Raw genomic sequence first — 21,186 nt, forward strand, 5'->3', positions numbered from 1 at the left:
GGGGGTCCTGCACGCTCAAACGCAAAGGCAGAGCAAATGCCTCAGCCTGGAGAAGGTGTCTCCAGGCTGGTGACTGCACTGTGGTTCCTCCACGGAGCAAGAGATGACATCACACCAACGGGGTAGCAAAACGGCAGGTCTCTCCCTATATACTGACCTCAGTTTTGGGAGAGGGGGTGGAGGTGTTGGGAGAGGGCAGGGTGAGTTTCCTATGTGCATAGACTTGGCAAATTGAGATTATTCGAGCAAAATTTGGATTCTGATTTTGAATGCTGGATCTCAGCGCGGACCTAAATGAAAGGCATCCAAGCCTTTAAATTCACCTATTGCTGGATACAACATTGCCTTCAGGTCTTTTAAAAAAGGCTCTACCACAAAGCAGGGAAATGGAAAACACTAAAACAAAACAAAAAATATAATAAGAGCTTGCAGATGTTCTGAATTACTCATTACCAACACACATAACCCTCCCCACTCAATCTGTGGGCACCATAACTTTCGTCCTTCTCCCCCTTGGGTTATATAATGCTCCGCGTATTTACTTTCGTTGAAGTCTGGTAGCAACAGAATCAACCCTGGGCCAGACGACCTTTACGTAACGTGGGGCTGGTGGCGGCCAAGCCGCTCGCACCCAGCAGCTGAACCACGGGCAGAACCACACCGTATCCGGCGCCTCGCAGCCACGCACTCGAGCACAAGGCTGCTGCGTGCTTGCACAAAGGCGTTGCCGCTAAACAACGCTTTTCTCTCCTCCACCCTCACATTCTCGTTTTCCAGCGGTAACACAGAAGAAAGCACAAACAAGCGTTTAATACTGTCAGTTCAGCCTCACTCTGCAGAACTTGACTGGCTTCCTCCCACTCTCGTTGTTTTTGGTTTTGTTAAATAATACTGAAACGTCCCCACCAGCCCGAGCTGGGAGGGTGAGCTCATGAAGCACTCACCCAGTGCAGCAAGGGAAGCCGGGCGAGTAGCTCACAAGAAGGAGCCGGGCATTTTGTTTCCAGTCTGGAGAAAGAATACGAGCCTGGATTGCGAGGCAGCGTGGTGTAAGGGAACTCTGACAGCAGAGAGCCAGGGACAGGGACAAACAACAAGGTGCACTTGGTTTTTAAAACGTACAAATGTATAAATGCACTCCTGTAGGCACAGCCTGAATCCCGCCGGCAATGGCGGTCACAGAATAAACAGGACAACTAGGATTTGATATTGCACACAAGCAAATATTTCTAATGTTATAAAGCAGTATCAGAGAGTAGCTGTACTGAGCTCAATCAGCACTTACCACAAAGTACATATACACACCGTGCACTCACAGGGTACAGCACATCCTGCACCTAAAATATGGGCCATTCAGCTGAAAGAAGGTTTTTGAGGGGCTGCAGAAGAGAGAGAGGAGTTTAATGTGGCAGATGCTAGTTTGGGTCCCTGAATAGCTGTAAGTGTCAAGGTACTCCCTCGGATGCTGGCAGAGATCAGCTGGCGATCACGGGGATGGGAGCACGGCCTCATGTGAAGGCTCAGGACGGGTCCCTGGTAAAGCACCCCAGGACCGTCGACGGAGAGCACAGAGCAGCCGAAGCACTGCACACTGGAAAGCTGAGCTGGCAGGAAGGGGACTTCTGCAAGCAAGGTGAGTCAACAGCTCAGGGCTTTAAAATGCCAAGCCCTCCATTACAGGAGCGGCAAAGATGAAGGATTTATTGCAGCTGGCATTTCAAGAGGAAAATAATTTATCTTAGCCTTTTAACGTTAAGCAATGCATACAGAGCTTGCTAAAAAAACCACCCCAAATTGATGTGAAATATCATGGTATTATCTTTAGGAGAAGATTAGTTGACTGAGCCTTTGCTGTTTTGTTCAGACCGTAAGGTCTGGATGATGCATTAGGAAGCACACTTTTGAAATAATTTTTTTCCTCAGACACGACATGTAAAGCTATCTGTAGAATGTATGCATATGGATGTCTGCCACCCTCACATTATCAACACAATGTACCAAACTCTTTTTTTTCCTTATTTATACCTTTTTTTTTTTTTTCCAGTGGTGATAACATCAAGGAACTGGAGTTCTTGACCTCAGCATTAAAAGAAGCACTAACCACGATCTCTCCGAGCTGATCTGCCTTCCTCCTGACAGCCCTCTAAAGTTAATACAAATATGAACCTCAAGACACCAAAACAAAGAATATGGAGAGGATCCTAAGCCCAAAATTGAGCTATGGAACCCCTCCAGGCTCAGGAATGTTTTGTATTTCTTCCAGTTACCCAGGCCAGGTCTTCAGCTGCTGCAAACGAGCAGAAGCGGCGTTGCTGTGCCCCAGCTCCTGTTCCCCATCCTCTCCAAGGAAAAGGCACGGAGCCAGGGCCGGCCGCGGGTCAGGTCCAGCCCACAGCCCGCCAGCTGCGGCTCCGTGGTCTGTCCCAACCACGGAACATTCGCAAGACTCTCCGACGAGCTTCCTGCCATCCCAGCGGGGACGGCGGGGAGGCAGTGGGGCTGCCAGGGCGCCCGCAGAGAGGAGCCCACCACGGGGCTGGGTGCTGCGCCAGCCCCACCGCGGCTCCGAGTCGGTGCAGCAAAGGGGCAACGCTGAAACTCGAGGTACGCGGCCGCGGTGCGCGGCTTTGCGGGCAGACAGGCTGATGGGGAGGGACAAGGGGAGCCGTGAGCGGTGTTGCAGATCCAGGCAGGAGAAAGGAAAATGAACCCCATGTTTCTTTGCCTGTGCCAGCCTTGCACGCCCCTCAGACGTGCGATCACAAACCGCTTCCCCCTCGTGCAGATCCAGTCGCTGAGGTCCTCGAAGGACTTAAACATCAACTTCCTGGGGAGGTCCCCTTAATCGTTGTTTATAAAGGGGATAAACAGAAAGGTTAAGATAAATGCCTGTGATCTGACTTTTCGGAAAGGCAGAGGTTAGTGGCTGCAGAGGAGTGCTGAAAACGCTCACACTCTTCTCAAAAATAAACAATCAGGAAAATTAGGCTGTCATCTGTCAAGTAACAAACTAGTATCAAAACAAAAATGTTCGACCCAAGGCCCTCAAGTCCTTCTCTAGCTATCTGGTAGCATTTAACGTTTTCCCTAAACATGGTACATACACTAGGGATTTCTCTACAAAATATAGAGTCTGGCATGCAGTGGACCTTGCGTATCAAAGATTCAATAGCACACAAATCTCCAAAGGGAAAGCATTAGATGTCAGACCAATTTAAAATTAAAACCATATCACCAGTATTTTTTCCAAGAATGGCCTATAAAAGTATGCATCTATTTACGCAGCACAAAAAAAAAAAAAAAAAAAAAGGCTTGAAGCCTATAAACATTGAGTCTACAACTGCCTTAATTCTTCCTCTCACTACAGAGGTGAAAACAACCAAAAATCAAAGGGGAGAACATAGGCTTCCTCTGTATTAGAAGTCTGTGAAACTAATCCATATGAAAGGATCCGGGGGAAAAAAATCTGTAGAGAAATCTTACTTGCATTTGCAAAGTCCTAAGAAGCATTGCAAACAATCCAGATTGAAAAAATGAAACTCTTTCAAAGGAAAGTAAAGCTTCTAACTCTAAAGGAGTTTTAATCCTAGGCACGTTTGGCTTCATTTCATTCAGAGCTTGAGCCAAGCCACAAAATTTGGGTCTGACCATTTCCCAAAGTTCAGAGTGTTTTCAATCCAAAGATTTTTTCTTTGGACCCAACACTAACGATGTTATTGTATGGGTCAAATATCTTATTATAAGGATAGCAAACAGCCAGAGAAAGCGCTCAGACTGGCCAGGGCTCCCTCTGCCAGTTAATCACAGAAAATGTTCACAACAGTGGAACGAAGGATGATGCTGTGGATACCAGAACTGGCCACAAATACTGTAGCACTTACGCAGCAGATCACTGAAGTAGTATCTGTACCCTAGGTTACGCAAATTCAAAAGCTGAAGCAAAAATGTCTATTACCTACTGTTACTGAGAAGTCCAAAAGAGCCTTCGAGCTACTGTTGTATTCAGACCTGCTCGTGGCCCTGTAGCTTTTGGCCACCTGCTTTCAGAAGTTTCCATTCATATGTCTATGCAGATGAAGACATCTTCCATTCATCTCCCACCGCCTTACCAATACTGAGTGGAAGGGAGTGAAGATCAATGACAATTGAATTGCATTTGAATTAAACTGCATATAAACTCTAGGGTGAAGGGAATGACTGTCCAGTGTGGAACAGCCCTGTTTCCTTCAAGGACAGAAACAGGAGAAAGCTACGAGCAGGGACTGCTGTAAAAAGCATAAGAGAGGTACACAAAGCTGAAGAATGTATCACAGCAACAACCACATGCAGAACTAAACACCTTTTAATTCTTCTGTAGAAGCATAAGCTTTCCTATGAAGATCTTAAAGCACTTCTAAAATGACTTATGATGCATCCATCCTGGTGGGAAACTGGGCTCATTGTCATTTTATCAACAGACAAGCAGAGGCAAAGGTGACAAGATGCCTCACTACAGGCTCAGCGGGGCACTGATGGAGTTTGGGCATGAACCAGAACGGGACCTCTCCCCAGCCCCTTCACTACATACCACTAATATTTCCCTACATGAGTCCTAGCTATAATATAGGTAAACCACAAAAATGTCAGTTGCCTGAAAACTTATCAATAAGCCCAAACCATGACTTCTAAAGCTTAATCACTTGGCTTTTAATTTCATTTTTATGCATTAGCAGGAGTGTAATTTTTTAATCTCACTTTAACTTGTGAAGCTCCCCTTGCAATATGCTGATTCGGTGGAAGGTCTCTGCCTGCACACAAATAAAGAGCTTGACCTGGCGAGTACAAATGAGCGCTAGGCTTTGTCTGCAGGAACAAGTTGTTATGGTTTTTACCATTTTAAAACCCTGAAGGAGGCACAGGATGTCTAAGGAAAATGGGGCATCAATTTCCTTGACAGAGATGTCCTGCCTGGCTGCTTTGCTCTTCTTGTGTTTTTGATACGCAGTTTGGTGCCTTCATTCTGTGATAGTGGGACCTCTGCCAGGTGTTGCTACAGACATTCATAGTGAATGGCTTCAAGTGTGAAATCAACCCAGTTTTCTCTTTTTACAGAGTAGGGAACTCTCTTTGTGATCCAAACAAACCTTGAAGAAGGCTTCAAGCCAACTTCGTCACTGTTTGTTCTTACGTAACTAGACTAGGAACACTCAGTACTCAGCAGTAACAACAATTCTCCTATATACCTAAAAAACTACATTTACTTTGAACTTATCAGTAGCAAAAGCCTGTCATCTTTGGACATCATCCACTAGAACTGCCCGAGACAACTTATCTATTATTTTTAGGTGCCAATAAAAATGGACTTGATATTGTCTGCATTTATCAGAACGGATTTGTTCGCCAAGATGCAGATAATAAAAAACAATTCCTTGCTTAGTAGGTCCAAATGTTTTTCTGCTGAACTATAGTGACTTTTTATATTATATCCACAGAAGAAATCCATGGCTTTAGGAATACAAAGCAATAATGCTCTGCATTCGTTCTTCAGGGCACAATGAGCACGACCAAAACCTGTCCACAGGGATCAGCTTCCACCTTTGCTTATGGTTAGAGCAAACAATGCAGAAGCCACTTGTCTCCGCACCGATGGCACCGCATCCTAAATAGCTGTGTTACCCTCAGCACCAGAATTGCACCCAGTTTGCAGAAGGAGTACCTGAAGATTTCAAGCTTGAGCGCTACGGGACTGAGGTGCTCCAGGAGGAGCTCCAGCACGATGGATCCTGCCAGCATCAGCCCCAGCCCAGACAGTGCTGCCACCGATGGACTCCCACAGCCAAATCCCCCTCTGTGCTCGCCGGGGTCATCCTGACCACTACAGACTTAGCCTAAATCCTGGCTGGCATCCACTGCTAAAAAATATAGGAGAAAAAAAAAAATTTGCTGCCCATGTTGTGGAGTTATTACTGGGGAGTTCTCTCCCCAGGGAAGCAGGGGAGCAGAGGAGGCAGGTCTCCCTGCTCTGACAGCAGAGCTCCTCCGCACCCAGCCGAAGGGAGCTGGGCAGAAACGGGCTCAGGCAGCTCAGGGGAGGCTTCACCCCACCTGATTTAAGCATCTGACTTTGGGGTCATTGGAAACACTCCCAGTGAACAAGTTGTATTTCTCATTCGGGAGATCCTGGTACCGGAGTCCCCAGCAGTGTGGGGTGGGCGCCTGCAAACGGGTGCTTCAAAGGACCTCACTGGATGCAGACTGAATGCCTTGCAGCAAAACAGCCCTGATTTCAGACAACAGAGAGCAGCTGTTTGCCAGGTACTGCAATTGCCCTTAAATTGATGGGTTTTTTTTTTTTCCTTAGTGGCTTACAAAAATCTGATGAGTGTCCTGAGCCAGCAAAGGCACTGCAGGGCGACCCTCAAGCACAGGCTGCTTCTGGGCAAGCTGCGAAGCCAGGCTCTCCTCCTGAAGCTGTTAACAAATCTATAACTGCTCCAGACCAGGCACAGAGGGAGAACTGTAACACGTACTCACCGCCGGGTTACACACACACGGCCGAAACTGCTGGGTGACAGTCAAGCACAAGTCCCAGAATGTTTAACCTGCATAAAGGGCTTTAAGTTTAAAATGAAATGAAATAAAAACAGCATTTAACTGCACATACAGCTTGCTACCACCTCTGGTGGCCAAGCCAAAAGTATTAGGTAGAGTTAACTTTGGCTGACACCGCAGCATTTACTGTTTAATTTCCTGATACTTAAAAAATAATTTTTTAAAAATATCTGTATCTTGAATATATCTGTGTTACTGGGAACAGCTCCTTATTTCTTTAACAACAGCTGTGTTTTTGAATTCACATTTCACAGAGTTTTCTCCTTCTAAACTCAACTCCATACAGCAGCACCCACAGCATCTTGGCAAAAACCTCCCTCCCTTGGACAAATATGTCACCAGACATTTCTGGCAGGCTGTCCTCTCACAGATAACTAGCATGCCGAGCTAAGAATAGGATTAACTGCTTCTCTAGCTACTTTGTCCAGGTGCCTGCAGAAGGTCACTTGGTATGGCGGTTCAGCTTCTCAGAGGGAGAACGCAGAACTGGGCTGTATCTCTAGCAAATTATTGGGAAGCATGTGGAAGCTTGGGTGAAACGGGTCAAAAATCAGTGCTAAGCATCAGACTTCAGCTGTCCAGTGATTCCTGACTAATGTGGAGGACAAAAAACCCAAAAAACAACCAACCCCTTCCCAAATATTTTATTATGGGACAGTCAAAGCATCACGCCTTCCTCCGTCAGCTGGCTCTAGTTATTGTCACAAAAACCCCATCCAGATTATAGAGATCAGTAGTACGGTCCAAGATCAGTAGTACAGTTTTTAGGCACAATTACCTACAATTCTTATGCACCTAGTACAATATACAAACACTCCAAATTATATATATCTAATTAAAAAGTAAAACACTTCAGGAAACAAGTTAAGCCTTCACTGGAGAGCCAGATGTATTGCAGGTGTGCTCAAAAGATTCCTGAGTAGTATTTATCATAAAACATTTACAAGAGGTCCTAAAGCTTCGTGGTCTTTTGTAGCATTCTGCAAAACATCACTTTTCCTTTTTAATTGTGAATTTGTCAAGTGGCAGGAGATAAAAGGTCATACTCCTTGAAGAGATACCTGTGGGGAAATAAGGAGAGAGGGGTTTTGTACAGGAATCAGCGTTACAAAAGGCACAGAGCAAAGAAGAAGGTTGCGTACGTGTCAGGCTGTACCGTGAGGCAAATGAGAGGCGATGGCACTGGGAGCAGAGCTTGTGGGCCTTGAGATAAAGAAGTAAGAACCGGAGTTTACCGCAGTGAGGCCAGCTGAGAGCCCCAAGAAAGGCTGCAGCAAAGGAAGAGGAATCACAGCTGGGAAAAGCCTACTGGTGTCTCCCCCAGGAATTTCAGAGAATTAGTCCCTTTGCACTAATGGCTGAAACCACTCGAAATTCCCAGTACATAGCTGACTGCGTATTTCTATGTGTGTATGTGTGTGCGCATAACAGCCATGTCATACAGAGACCGTATGCAAATACAGCTAGTCAGTGATTAGCCATTTTGATTCCTTTCTGTAACTTCACTTCCTCCCACTACTTTTAAAGAGATCCGCAGCCTCTTTGCCAACACGCAGTGGCGAAACTGGAAGAAAATAACTACATGCAAAAATATCCACTGTGTCAAGTGGAGGCTTCCTCTCTCTGTGTGCGTGCGAGCACATGATTCCCCTCCCATTGTGTCCCGGGGACATCGAACGTCCCCCAGAACAGCCGACTGGCCGCTCTCTGATTAGGCTTCAGCCACCTTATCAGCTAGCCAAGCACGCACCATTAAGATCTCAACACCAGCCTACGTCCTCATCTTATCCCCGACCCCACATTTCCCTGATGCTTTTCTCTTACGTGACTGCGTGCCTGCGCTTTAGGTCCAAAGCTTTGGTAGGGACGCGAGCCCACTGAAGGCAGAAAACAAAGCGAGAGCTCCCTGCAGCATGGCCCCGCTCCCGGCGAGATAAGGCTCCGGGAGCCGTGCGGGGACTGACGCACCCAGGATTGCCCCCACGCTACGGCTCTCCGCTGCGGCCAGCGAGGCTTTCCTTGCCGCTGCGGGGCTGCGCAGCGTGGCTGCTCGCGACTTCACGATAAATATGTGGCAACAGCTGTTTCCACGTACACAAAGGAACCCAGGGTTACGATAAGAGACCGAAATTCTCCATGCCAAAAGGGAGAGGCAGACAGAAAAGTTTGAGGGGGCACCACTTCGGATGGCCAAACACACACAGTTAAACAACTGTTGCCAGCAGGTAGGAGGAAGGGATAGAAAAGTGACCTTTCCCATTAAGAATTACATATTTGTTTTGTTTCCCTACAAGTTATTTTTTCTGGCATCGTGACATATAAAACATTTTGAACTTTCTAAGGAAACTGTTATTAAAGCACTGAACGTTACTGTGAGGGCGCGTTTGAAAAACAGAACAATTAGGCATTTCAAAGTTTATCTAACTTAGTCACCAGTACCTTTCAGATTTGTCACCGCTAAATGCGTACAGTTTGGGGGCCAGTTTAATGATTCCTGTATACTATAGCCCTGCCTATAGGAAGAAAAGACCTCTTGAGAATTTATCATTGTCTATAAGCTACCCCCAACCTCCCTGCTGCAGTCTACTAGTGCACATCCTGGAAAAGGAAGGCTTTCCGAAACAAGGGCATTTTGTTTAAGCCTCAAGAGCCCAAACCTCCAGGGACTGACCGAGAGCGGCTCTGCGGAGCTGGGGGTCCGGCAGCCCCAGGTACGCACACAGAGCCACAATGCTGGCAGAGCGACAACAGAAACCAAGTCTCACGGGGAATGACGCGATGTTGTGTTCTTTCATTATAATTCACCATTTCAGCTCAACTTCTACCAAGTTCCCCAGAAAAATTTTGCAGAGCCACTGCCAATGTTTAAGGCTCTCCAAAAATTCGGCCAGACAGAAGAGGAAATTCCACGCAGTGTACAGAAAGTCTGAAGGAGGGGGTTCCGCTAGATAATGGGAAAGATGTGGCTGAGCTTGGGCTAGCACTTCCCTAACCACTTGCGAGAACTTCTCAAAGGTGTTCAAATAGAAGGTTTCCTATTGATGCCAAGGGACTGCCTGAACAGAAAGGTAATTGTTAAAAAAGCACAGAAGAATTAGAAAGAAAACTAAATGTGAAAACTCTTTTCTTCTGAGTTGCTCTATGAGAACAGCAATGGGGAATTCATTAGCTTGTTCCTACTGGGAGGGTATTGAAGGGTAGGATTCTGCCACATTTCATGCAGTCTATGTAAGCCAATTCATCCTGTCTTATCTGAAGCCAAATCGCCTTTCCCCCTTTTAAAATAAAATGCAGAAAGTCTACGTGAATTTTATTCAAGGTCTTGAAGAGCACAGGGCACCACGGTGAAGATCCTGCTACGCCTGGAACGCGAGGCATCTCTAACCAGAAACGCTACGGAGGCATAGAGATAAATGCCACGACTTCATTGCAGCGCTCATTAGTTTCTCGAAACAATAAACTTGAGAGTAACCACGGGGGAAGAAAGGACAGAGGACGTGATGGCATTTTTCACAGAGAAGCAGGAGAGAACAAAACAGACGTGACTGCCAATGGCCGAGACCTGGTGTACGGCCAGGTCTGCGAGTGGGTGCCTATTTTAGCTTGAGAGAGAGAGAGAGAGGTGCAGGTGCCGTGGAGGAGCGCGCGGGCGATAGCACAGTGCCGAAAGGCACTGCTCGGAGCCTGCCAAGCCTCCCCTGCAACGCTGGTTTTAGGAACTGAGGCGAGAAGTTAAAACGGGAGGGAGATGACAGCAAAAGAAGCTGGGACCTAGCTTTGATCTTAGGGGTGGAAAGTCATGATTTCATGGGTGGAAGCTCCATGGCTGCCAGGAAGAAGAGGAGCTTTGATACCAGAACAAGGGGTGGTTGCTGGGAGCAGAGCACACCGGAGATGCCACCTGAAATCCATGGGAGGAGAAGGAGGTTAGGCACGTGGAGGGGATGCAGCTGCCTGTTCAAGCATCTCTGCGAAGAAAGGTTTCTCCTGGAGTTTTTTGGGTGGAGAAAGTAATTTCGCTCCCAGGGTACAGTGCTTTCAGAAAGAAGATGAAATTCACTTCATATTTGACAGCCAACTGAGTCACAGCACTTCTTCACACCGGCAGCCGGCACCACAGGCCGGGCTGCATCGCCCCTCACGAGGCAGCAGAGCTCAGCCAGCTTCACCTCCATCCCACCGAAGGGCTGGTCGGAGGCTGGGGGTGGGCAACGCACACCTTCAGCCAGCCCAGTGGTGGTCCAGCCCCACGAGGGACCAGGGTTAACAGTGCCGGCTCCTTTAACCGCCATTCGCAGGCATAAGAATGAAGTACCCTCTGACACGACCCAGAGGTGACCGATTCATCTCGGAACGATGATTTCAGGGTTTTTCTAACATCGGGCAAGTGCCATACCAGATGCCTCCAGCTGAGGCTTGAGAAGCCTCAGGGTAGGGTTTTAACAACCCTAGCCACCTAGAAACAGGAACTTCAACACAAACCTAGATTTTTGCAGCAAATAATGTGGCTACGGAAATCCACAAACAGGATCCCATCTCCTGACGCGTTTAAACAAACACATAAACCAAAAAAATCCCAGGCAAACCCATGGAGACATCACACTGTGTATGGAACCACAAAGGGCTTTGGAGCCCAAAATCCAAACGGGGAGCCCAAATAACTAGGATCTCCAAAAAATTCTATTGCTTTCATTCGCATTCAATGCTAAAATTCTTCTCCACATAGGAAAAGGATCTATTTATGTTTCATTACTGCCAGTTTTGTATATACCAATAGACTGTGTGTATATAGGAGAGAGGGGAGTACGCTATGCAGCTGTGAGCTTTCTTGGCTAATTACTTGTTTTCTCTTTCTGAGCAAAATAAATACAACAACAAAATTCAACAGGGCATAACAGCACATCTATTAAGGCTGTACATTTTCCATCAGGCTCCACTGGTATTTGTCTTAGGCACGCTTAGGCTAAGAAACCCAGTCTATGGTATCACTCATAAACAGGAGGTGCAGTGACCTGCACAAATACATATACTAAACCAAATAAAATAATTCCCAGACTTGACATGGAGTAATGTAAGGTAGTGATGCCAGAATGCCAGTAAAACAGATGTTAAAGTATTTTAAAAAGGATCCCCTCTTCCACATCAGTAGCATCAAAAATTTTTTTCCTGAGTCTGGAAGCCTGTTACATTCCCTCAACTTGAAAGATTTTATAGCAAGCCATAGCCTGAGCTGCATTACTTTAAAAAAAAACAGCAAAAAACAAACAAACAAACAAACAAACAAAAAACAAAAAAAAACAACAACAACACAAAACCCACAGTTTATTTCAACTTCAGTTTTGGTAATGAGAACCGTTCCATGTTCTGAGAATGCTTTTGGAGTTCCAAACACACCTAAAACACATTAAAACTGTGATTTTAAAACAAAACCGTTGCAGCACTTAATACCCTCAAACTTAACAACACCCTGGGCAGCAGCTGAATTATGAAGTTTTACAAGATAAAACAAAAGAAAGTTTTCATAAATGATTTGCAAACACTAACTTCTAAATCACAGACTGTAGCATGGTGTACTTGCACTAAGAATTAACAGGTATTTTGGGTCCCAGGCTGCCAACTGGCAAAACCTACTGGTGTTCATGTACTTTGGAAACAGGTCCCAGACTAGCCCTTAAAACAGCCTGACTTGCGGATGATTGCCTCATGGAACAACGATTTAAGATGAATTCTTGAAAGTCTTACAGATTTCGCTTGCGAGTCACCTTTCAGAGGCTGACTCTGAAGTCACGTAAGTTCTGCTTTGAAGCAAGATGAACCGTTCATATGTATACATTTCCCCAAGCATAAAGGGTTAGGGAACAAATTCATATTCATAGATGAAAATCAAATATCTTTAATAACCCATCCGTACACAAGTTATTTGCCTTTGCAGTAAAGAACATTGTTCCTAAATGTTTAAATTAAGTTATAAATCAGAAAACAGAAAAGGAAGTATTTTCCATATGTTTAATTTTACACCATAATTATTTATTAACCAAGTCTACAGATACATGCTGTTACCCTTATGGGAGTTCAAACAATATTCTTACTATTTAAAATATGGCCTTCAGTTTGCTGCTAACTGGAGACATTTATTACTCCCATATTTCACGAGCAGTAATTATTGCTGGGAGCCATACATTCACAATCCATACAGATCACAGGGAGACACCTGTGAGGATTTAAAGCTTAGCTAGCCCTAACATTACTAAACTGTCTGAAAACGTTCAATCCATTTAAAAGAGCAAGTTGCAAATAAAACTTACTATCACCACTTTTTTTTTTTTTTTTTTTAAATTATGTACCAGTATTTGATACAGCCTCACAGAAGCCAGCGTGGTAACGAACCGTAACTAGTAACATGTGCACGGGCACAACCCACTAAATACGGTGACACTATTAAACCTCCCAGACCAGGAACAAGCAGAATCTTGAGTTTTGTTGTTTGAGGTCTCAAAACTTTCTCTCTTCCTTCTTTCTACTCCCTCCCTCTGACCTGGCCAACCTGACCTCCCTGGGGAGCTGGGACCTGTCCCTAAGGGACTGTACTGCACAACCGAAGCTGCAGCAGGTACAATACTATCTCCCTCAAACCCCAGGGCATGGGACAACGCACCCAGCACTGAACCTTCCTTCACCTGTTCCTCTCCCGGAAGCCACGAAGGCCACGGCTGATCCCACAGGCCCATCGGCCGTGCTTTGCTCCAGCTCTTTGCGAGGCAGCAGAAGAGAAGCAGTGCCAGCAAAGGAGGGGAGAGCCACGGCGCTCTGCAGTAGATGCCGGCACTGTCCAGGATCACGGACTGGGACATAACACGGGGAAGAGACAGCAGGGTGGAAGCTCAGTGCAACGGCTTTGTCCCATACTTCCTACTGCAAGAGAAGGGAAAAGCCTCGCGCCATGGATCGGGAGACAGCCTGGCCGTGTTTGTCTCGTTTAGTTGGAGCTGTACCGTGCCGGGAGTCTATTGCCCAGCACGAGGTTTTAAATCTCCCCTAAGTGCGTGACCAGCAGGATGGTCATTGCTCTGTGGACCCTGGAAAGCACTGCAATGCCCGAGTCATCTACGGTAGAGGTGACGCTGTTTGTCCAAAACCTTTCCCCAGGACTTGCAGAGTCCTGACTTTTTCCAGTGCCCCCAAAAACCCCCTCGTCAGAGAAGAGGCTGTTAATGAAGCCAACCTGTTCTTCGCTTCCTTCTGTACCTTCCACACGCGATGCGAGGGGTCACCACTGTTCAGCGCGAGCAGTCGGTCACCTGCTGCGACCAGGAGAAACATCAGCGCGAGTGAAAAACCATGTCACAAGTGTGACTCACTTCTGCTTCATTAATCTTTGACTTATTAATTTTGCCACCAAGTACTTTGATTGCAATTTTGTAGATGCACCTGAAAAGCATGAGGGAAATGTCAAGGCAGCTGACAGCGAAAGCCTACATTACTGTTTCAGTGTGCGACCTGTGTTGCTGGAACGCACGCACATCATCAGATTATTAGGTTTAGCTTTGAAGCCATTTGTCTCAGGGTGCACATTGACTTTCGGTTTGTTTTGGTGGTGGGGTTTTTTTGTTTTGTTTGGGTTTTTGGGGGGTTTTTTTTGGCTGGAGTGGGCCATTTCAGCTGGCCTTCCCACTTGCAACAGTGTCTCACAGTACTCATTTCTGCTACTTTTTGTAAAAAGTGCAGATACATTTTACCTCTTTGCTTCCTACAGAGCCAAAATATTTTAAAGTAGTTCGATGGGAGGAAGAAGCTTTATTGTTTGGAGCATAATATCATGGAGGATTTATACACTTGGATAAATTTTTAGGTATGGATAAGAGGAAAGAAAAAAAAAAAGGGGGGGGGTCCTGAGAAGCTGTGGGTTCCCACGTAACAGTTACTTCTTCAGTGTTTTCCAGAGAAGTTCTTTTGTTTTCCATGTAAATGGCTTTGTTTTCCAACAAGCATTTGAATCCCACTGCTCTTGTACAGGGCAGCCAGCATGTTCCACCTCAACTTAGTTGTGAGTTGAATAGGTAGCCACAGTAGCAGGAGCCCTTGTTTTTCACTGTATTATCATACTTACGTTTTGGAAAATCTCAGATCTTAATCTGCTTGGGTAAATTGTCTGTAGGAAACAAGCAGCTCTCTACAACCAACATACGCTTTTTTCCTACAACATCACGTCACGGCAACTGCGGTAAAACACTTTCACAGTTGCAGAAATGTTTGCAAGAATTCACACGAGCAGAAGTTTGCTGCATGAGAGGACAACTTTCTCGGCAGGTTATAGTCAAGAGGTAAAATAAAATGAATTAACCTCGTGGACTGCAAATGCCCACTACAACTGGGAGCTGAGATTAGCGAGTGCGATGTTCGGCAGGTCTCAAGGGACCTGTATTCTGCTGCCGTCTCTTAACTATTGCTGAATGCAAAATATATGAGTTTACTGTAAAATTGTAAACTTTGCAGGAAGATACTATCACCAATTTTAAGGTATGCACACATTCCCTTGCACGTGTAAGCACAGAGCAGCCCAAAATTTAGAAGACAAACAGGACTTTCAAAAGCTTTCAGAAAACTTTCAAGAATTTAATTAAGCCAGTCCTATAAAGAAAAAGTACAAATTTTGGTGATCAGATAAGGATACTTGTGAAAAGAAGAAAAGAAAATGTGAGGCGTGCTTGCTTTCAGTGTCTCAGAAAGAATATGATGTGCTACAACAAAGCAAGCAGTCATCTCAAAAAAATATCATGAAGAAGCAGAAAGAATTCACTTGGATTACCTAATCTTGAGAAGAAAGAAAGATCTGGGCATAGTCCTGAGGTTCTCAGTCAGCCAACATCTACAGTGACTTCGAAGGGAAGTTTGCCTGGGTGTCAGCTGTAGGAATGTTCCTTGATCTGCTTGGACATTACTGTGGCATTAATCATGATTGCTCCATAAGATAATTAATGACAACCTGCTTTTTTTTTTTTTTACTTCCTTATAGGGCACGGCTAATAGAAGAACCAAGCCAAAAAATTAGTCGTACCAATTAAATAGGGGATGAGTCCTGAATAATTAGGGTAAGTTACTGTAGAATACACTGATCCATGTACTGCAAATTACTGCAAAACAAATGAAATATGCTGATTTAGACACAGAAAATAAAAACCACATGCAGCTCTACAGCAAAAGGGAAATTAACTGCATATTCTATGTTTTCCATGCAACAGGAACACCTGCATTAATACCCCCTTTATTAGATCCTTGAGCTGCTTTACAGAGTATAGCTCTGTCGCAGAAGAGATTTTGACCATGAAAGATTAAACAGTTGACTCAGACGCGCAAAGCTAACCGGTGGTAAAGACCATTCTCTTGTTCTCTAGCCTTGTCTGTCATGACTTACGAGATGAAAAAAAAAAGAAAAGAAAGTCTTATATGCCAGTGCTGGGATACACAACAAAACGGAGCTCGGTGGCCAGCTCCCACTACGGTTTCAGCCTCCTGAGTCCTTTCCTCTTTCCAGGTGCAGCGTTTACTCATGGTTAGAAAATTGCTCACCTTCTTACTGACCCCAGCCCCCTCTTAAACAGCTGCAGGTCCCTGCTACATCTCCCAGGCCTGGAAGTTTCTTGTTCTCCAGCGAGCCCTCTCACCTCGCCCCTTCCCGGGCTGGCAGCGAAGGGTGCAGAGCCTACGCCAGAGCGTGCTGCGCGACAGCAGTTACAGCATCCTCTCGGGTAGCTTTACTCAAAATTAGAGAGGGCTGCAAACACTCGAACAACTCGAAGCACTGGACAATCCCCACGCAGCTAGGTTTGCCTTGCAAATAAAGCCGGGACAAAGAAACAGGAATTAAATCCACCAAGGATTGGATTACAGCTTTAATATTCAGCTGGAGGGAGGGGCAGGGGCTGTACAGCTGCTGCAGAGGAGGACGAGCCCTGAGTCACAGCCCGGTCTTTGCTAACCCCTACGGCGGCGAGAGGGACTCACCTGAAACTGTGTTTTCTTTGCCTTGCGGAGCCAGGGCAGCGAGCTATCCGTGTTTGGCGTGCTTCTCTGCAAGGCACCGCAGAGGTGCCAAGTCCACAGCACTCGGGAACACCTTACAGCCCCTGCATGGCTGCACAGCAATGTGATGAATGTTTCGATTCTGATTAAATAGTTACCAGAGAAAAGGCCGTTTCCAAACAATTTCTAAACCGAGCACAGCCAGGCAAAGGAATAAGCCTCTGCAATACTAGAAGATACACAATAGTATTACTTCTTCATGAAAACCATGCAAAATAACACCGCAGGCAGACACAGATAGCTACAGACAGGAACGTTTATAAATGACAGCATGTTCACAATCACGGGTCACGTCCTGGTGGAAATTCCCATCACTTCTCACTATGTTGTAATGGTCGGTGTGTGGAATACCCCTGGCCAGAAAGCAAGCTGCTTGTCAAATAACACTGCTTCATTTTTAAAAACAAGGTAGAGTCAGAGCATAAATTACCATCAGGTCTATGCCAGTTGTTACAGATTTTGTCATGGAAGTCGAGGCATTTGATTACGGTTTAAATATCCGGATATCTGTCTAGTCAACTAGATTGATCCTTTCTATAGGCAGGTTACTGTATAGAGATGAGTTAATGGATTCTTGTCTTTAGCCTAAAAATAAAGGTTCAGGACCCTGCAAGAATGGTAAAAACAGTAAATAGAAAAGTTGAGGAGAAAATTCAAAAAACCTACAGACTTCACACAGGGCTGTGGCTCTGGTTATATCTGTCCACTTCCCAAAGGAATTTAAAAAAAAAAAAAGAAAGAAAGAAAAGGGAAAAAAAGGTGTATTTAGTGTTTTAAAGAACACCAGATACACAAGGCAAGTAAGACAGTGGCCAAGGCTCACATCAGTGCCAGTGCACATCAGCTGCAGCCCAAGATGGAAAGCAAACTTGCAACACTCTTCACGTTGTTCACGATTCTAACTTTCCATGGACTTTCAGGTGAGTCTCTACACCTGCTCTGCCCCACCACCTGCGTGCTCCAGCATGGCACGGTCGCTGATGCAGACACACCACAGCAAACTGTATTTGTGATCTCTGTGCTCACCTCATTGGCACAAGGCGATTAATATTCCTGCATAAGCAGTAAGATGGGTCTTTGGGTTATTTGTCAGAAGTGAAAGGAGCTGACACCCAAATATGTTTTCTTGTGCTTATAGCTTAAAAAAAAAAAAAAAAAAAAAAAAAAAAAAAGAGATACTCATGGACAGTGGGTTCAATAGAAAATGATGGTGATTTTGCTGTGTTCCATTAAATAAAAATTAATACCTTTGAGCTTGAATTGAGCCTTTGGCTCCTGCCCAAATTTCAAGGTTTCCTTCTTTGGAAAGAAAACATGTATGCTTCATGCAGAGGATCAAGACAGTGGAATAAGACAGGAGCTGTTGGGAAGATCGCCACAAAGCTGCATTGAGCCAAAGAAAGCTTCTCTCTGACACTGAAAAGAATGAATAAAAATTACAAGACCTGAGGTTATGAAAGAGAAGAGGAGAGTCATTCCCCTTCCTTCAAATCAAGAGTGAAGTGCAGCATCGGACTAAGCCTAAAGCACAATCAGCATTGAGGAGGGGAAAAAAAAAGGAAAAAAATAATCACAGGATTTTTTTAGTGACTCACACCAAGGAGTACTTTCTAGACTGCAAAACCCTGAGGTAAGTAGGTAGAAAGGGTAGGTAGTGATAGCACAAGGGATAATGGGTTTAAGCTGAAGGAGGGGAGATTTCGATTAGATGTTAGAAAGAAATTCTTCCCTGTGAGGGTGGTGAGGCACTGGCACAGGTTGCCCAGAGAAGCTGTGGATGCCCCATCCCTGGCAGTGTTCAAGGCCAGGTTGGATGGGGCTTTGGGCAACCTGGGCTAGTGGAGGGTGTCCCTGCCCATGGCAGGGGGTTGCAACTGGATGGGCTTTAAGATGCCTCCCAACCCAAACCATTCTATGAGTCTATGAAAAGGAGGGGCACATCAGCTGTGGCTCCTTTTGGAATTGTTATTACTAACTGACTGCAGCAAATGTATCGAGCAGGGTTTGTGGTGTAGAAGATGGCTTAAAATGGAAGAGATTAATATTTTACAGAGTGAAAGTATCATAAAGATATTTCAAAGGATAGACAAAACATGCAAACAAAAACGCAACTGTGGCCGCTTTTGAAAATCTATTTAAAAATCTATTTAAGAGCTGAATTTGTACCTACTGAATAATATCATGGAGTGCAGTGGCATTATTCTCAGACTAAGACAAAGAGTATAAGATTCTAGTCCTAAAATTAATAGCTGTGTTTACAAGCTCTTTAAGATGTTGCCTATTTTTACTCAGTGAATCATTGCCCTTCTTTACAAATTATATTTCATTAATCTTAGCAATGCTCACAAATCTCAGTGGAGTTGCTCTGCTTACATACCAAATCCAAAGTTCTAAATCCAAACTATTTGTCACAGTATTCAACTTCAATAAAGTCTGTATTTATTGGAAGATGCCATTTCCTCACATTCTCTTAAACCAAACCAAGCTGTGCCTCTCCCTTTGCCCCCTCCCCAGAGGAAAACAACAAGACTTATAAAGAGCAAAAATCTCTCCTTTGCAAAATTATGCAATCCTAAAAAATAGCTTTATCCTCCAGCTGAACTTCACCTACTAGGATCAAACAAAGCTTCATCTGCAAGGAGATATTAGTGAAGTTAATACATCACTTGTGTTTTTTAAAACACACATTCATCGTGATTTGCAGTCAACCCAGATTAAAAGATGTTTTTTCCCCCACAGGTATGTGAAGCATTTACTTTCACTGATCAGCAAACACTCAAATTGCCTCTGTCAACAAAATGTTCATCTTACGGGACTGTTCACATCTGAAATTTATTTACCTGCTTTGGTTTTTACAGGATGGCATCTTCAGCTTGCACCTGCACTAGCAGATTCACGCGGGCAGCGTTGCAGCCTTCTGTGGTGGTTTAACTCGGCTGGCAGCTAAAACGACCACACAGCTGTTCGCTCACTGCGCCCCTCCAGTGGGATGGGGCAGAGAATTGGAAAAAAGTAACACTCATGGATTGAGATGGACAGTTTAATAGGACAGAAAAGGAAGAGGAGAATAATTAATAATAATAATAATGGTAAAAGAATATACAAAACAAGTGATGCACAGCACAATTGCTCACCACCAGGACTCAATGCTCAGCTAGTTCCTGAGCCATGCCACCTCCTGGCCAACCCCCCCCAGTTATATACTGAGCACGACATCATATGGCATGGAATATCCCTTTGGCCAGCTTGGGTCAGCTGTCCTGGCCATGTCCCATCCCAGCTTCTTGGGCACCCCCCACCTTCTTGTTGGCAGGGCAGTGTGAGAAGCTGGAAAGTCCTGGACTGCGTGACAACAACTAAAACATCAGCGTGTTATCAACAGTATCCTCATCCTAAATCCAAGACACACCACTACACCAGCTACTAGAAAGAAAATTAACTCTATTCCAGGCAAAACCAGGACACCTATGCCTCCTCTTTTGAAACGTGATGCCGTATCCTAACATCTGAGCGATAACCTCGAGCGCAAAGATTAACAAAGGGCAGAGATCAAAGCTTCGCTGCCTGCCCTCCTCAGTGCCTGGCCCTAGAAACATGCCAGACCTCTCGCATTTGGCTCTTCCTTGCACAGAATATACATCTTAACACAGTTTAATATCCAGGATTTCATTCCCAATTTTAATTCCTTCCCAACTCATTGTATTTAAAAAACAAAATATAAAAAGAAATCACTAAGTATTTTTGAAAATTTAGGCCAGACACTTCAAACAAAAGCATGCTCTGTCCTCACCTTGTAAAACATTTCTGGGCTTCTAAACAAGCCTCATGCCATCACACAGCTGATAAATGTTTGCTTAAAAATATATTCAAACAATCTCCTTGCAAAGGATTTGTAACATATAGACTTGAGCTTCATTTTGGAAGGGTCATTTACATAGCACATGCATAAGTTTTAAAAAGCTGCCTTCTATTTATTCTAAACTTTCCAATTACCAGTTTGTTTATACCAATTACCACAAGGAGGTCTTAGAGAGGTCATTCAAGAAATAATATATTTCTCTATCTGCTTTCCCAACTATGCTCATGAAGTCAGAGTTTACTTCCTTCACTTGACTCCATGAATAATCCCAGTGTCATGGTATTATTCAACCTGTAAACTGGTAATGAGCAAGAATAAACTATTAGCAACTTGAAATCATAGCAAGGTTAAACATTAAAGTGTTGTGCAGTCATATTGCGCCATTATTTTTAGGCAATCTGTTTGCGGTGCAGACTGCCACGAAAGGGTTGCAGAGCATGGCTCACACCGCTGCTACGCACATTGGCAGCCACTCCAAGCATCTAATATTTGTGATGTACAGAAAAGAGAGATGTGTTCCCCGTGAAAGCTGGAGGAAAACAGCATCCCAAAAAAGGAAGAGAAAACAATATGCTGAATCCATCAAAGCTTGTTACTTCATAGACTTTTCACAGCCAAATAAACATTTTGCAGCTGGAGGTCTGCATGAGCCAGAG

At 44.8% G+C, this 21,186-nt stretch overlaps 2 protein-coding genes and 1 long non-coding RNA gene across 6 annotated transcripts in view; 1 reads left to right on the top strand and 2 right to left on the bottom strand.

Moving 5' to 3' along the window:
- Nucleotides 1-13,584, bottom strand: part of BAG3 (BAG cochaperone 3) — a 260,283-nt gene extending 246,699 nt beyond the window's left edge. Inside the window, exon 1 of the mRNA XM_075757775.1 lies at nt 13,578-13,584. The gene's annotated coding sequence lies outside the window, so the exon portion shown is untranslated. The remainder of the gene's footprint in view (nt 1-13,577) is intronic.
- GRK5 (G protein-coupled receptor kinase 5) overlaps nt 1-21,186 on the bottom strand; it is a 170,384-nt gene that overhangs the window by 136,654 nt on the left and 12,544 nt on the right. The gene's annotated exons all lie outside the window — the stretch shown is intronic.
- LOC142602546 (uncharacterized) lies at nt 252-6,360 on the top strand. The gene is made up of 3 exons (XR_012836285.1): nt 252-1,633; nt 2,045-2,604; nt 5,472-6,360. It is a non-coding gene; the product is annotated as an uncharacterized LOC142602546 (long non-coding RNA).

The sequence above is a fragment of the Balearica regulorum genome, chromosome 7 (assembly GCF_011004875.1).
Source record: "Balearica regulorum gibbericeps isolate bBalReg1 chromosome 7, bBalReg1.pri, whole genome shotgun sequence".
NCBI lineage: Eukaryota > Metazoa > Chordata > Aves > Gruiformes > Gruidae > Balearica > Balearica regulorum.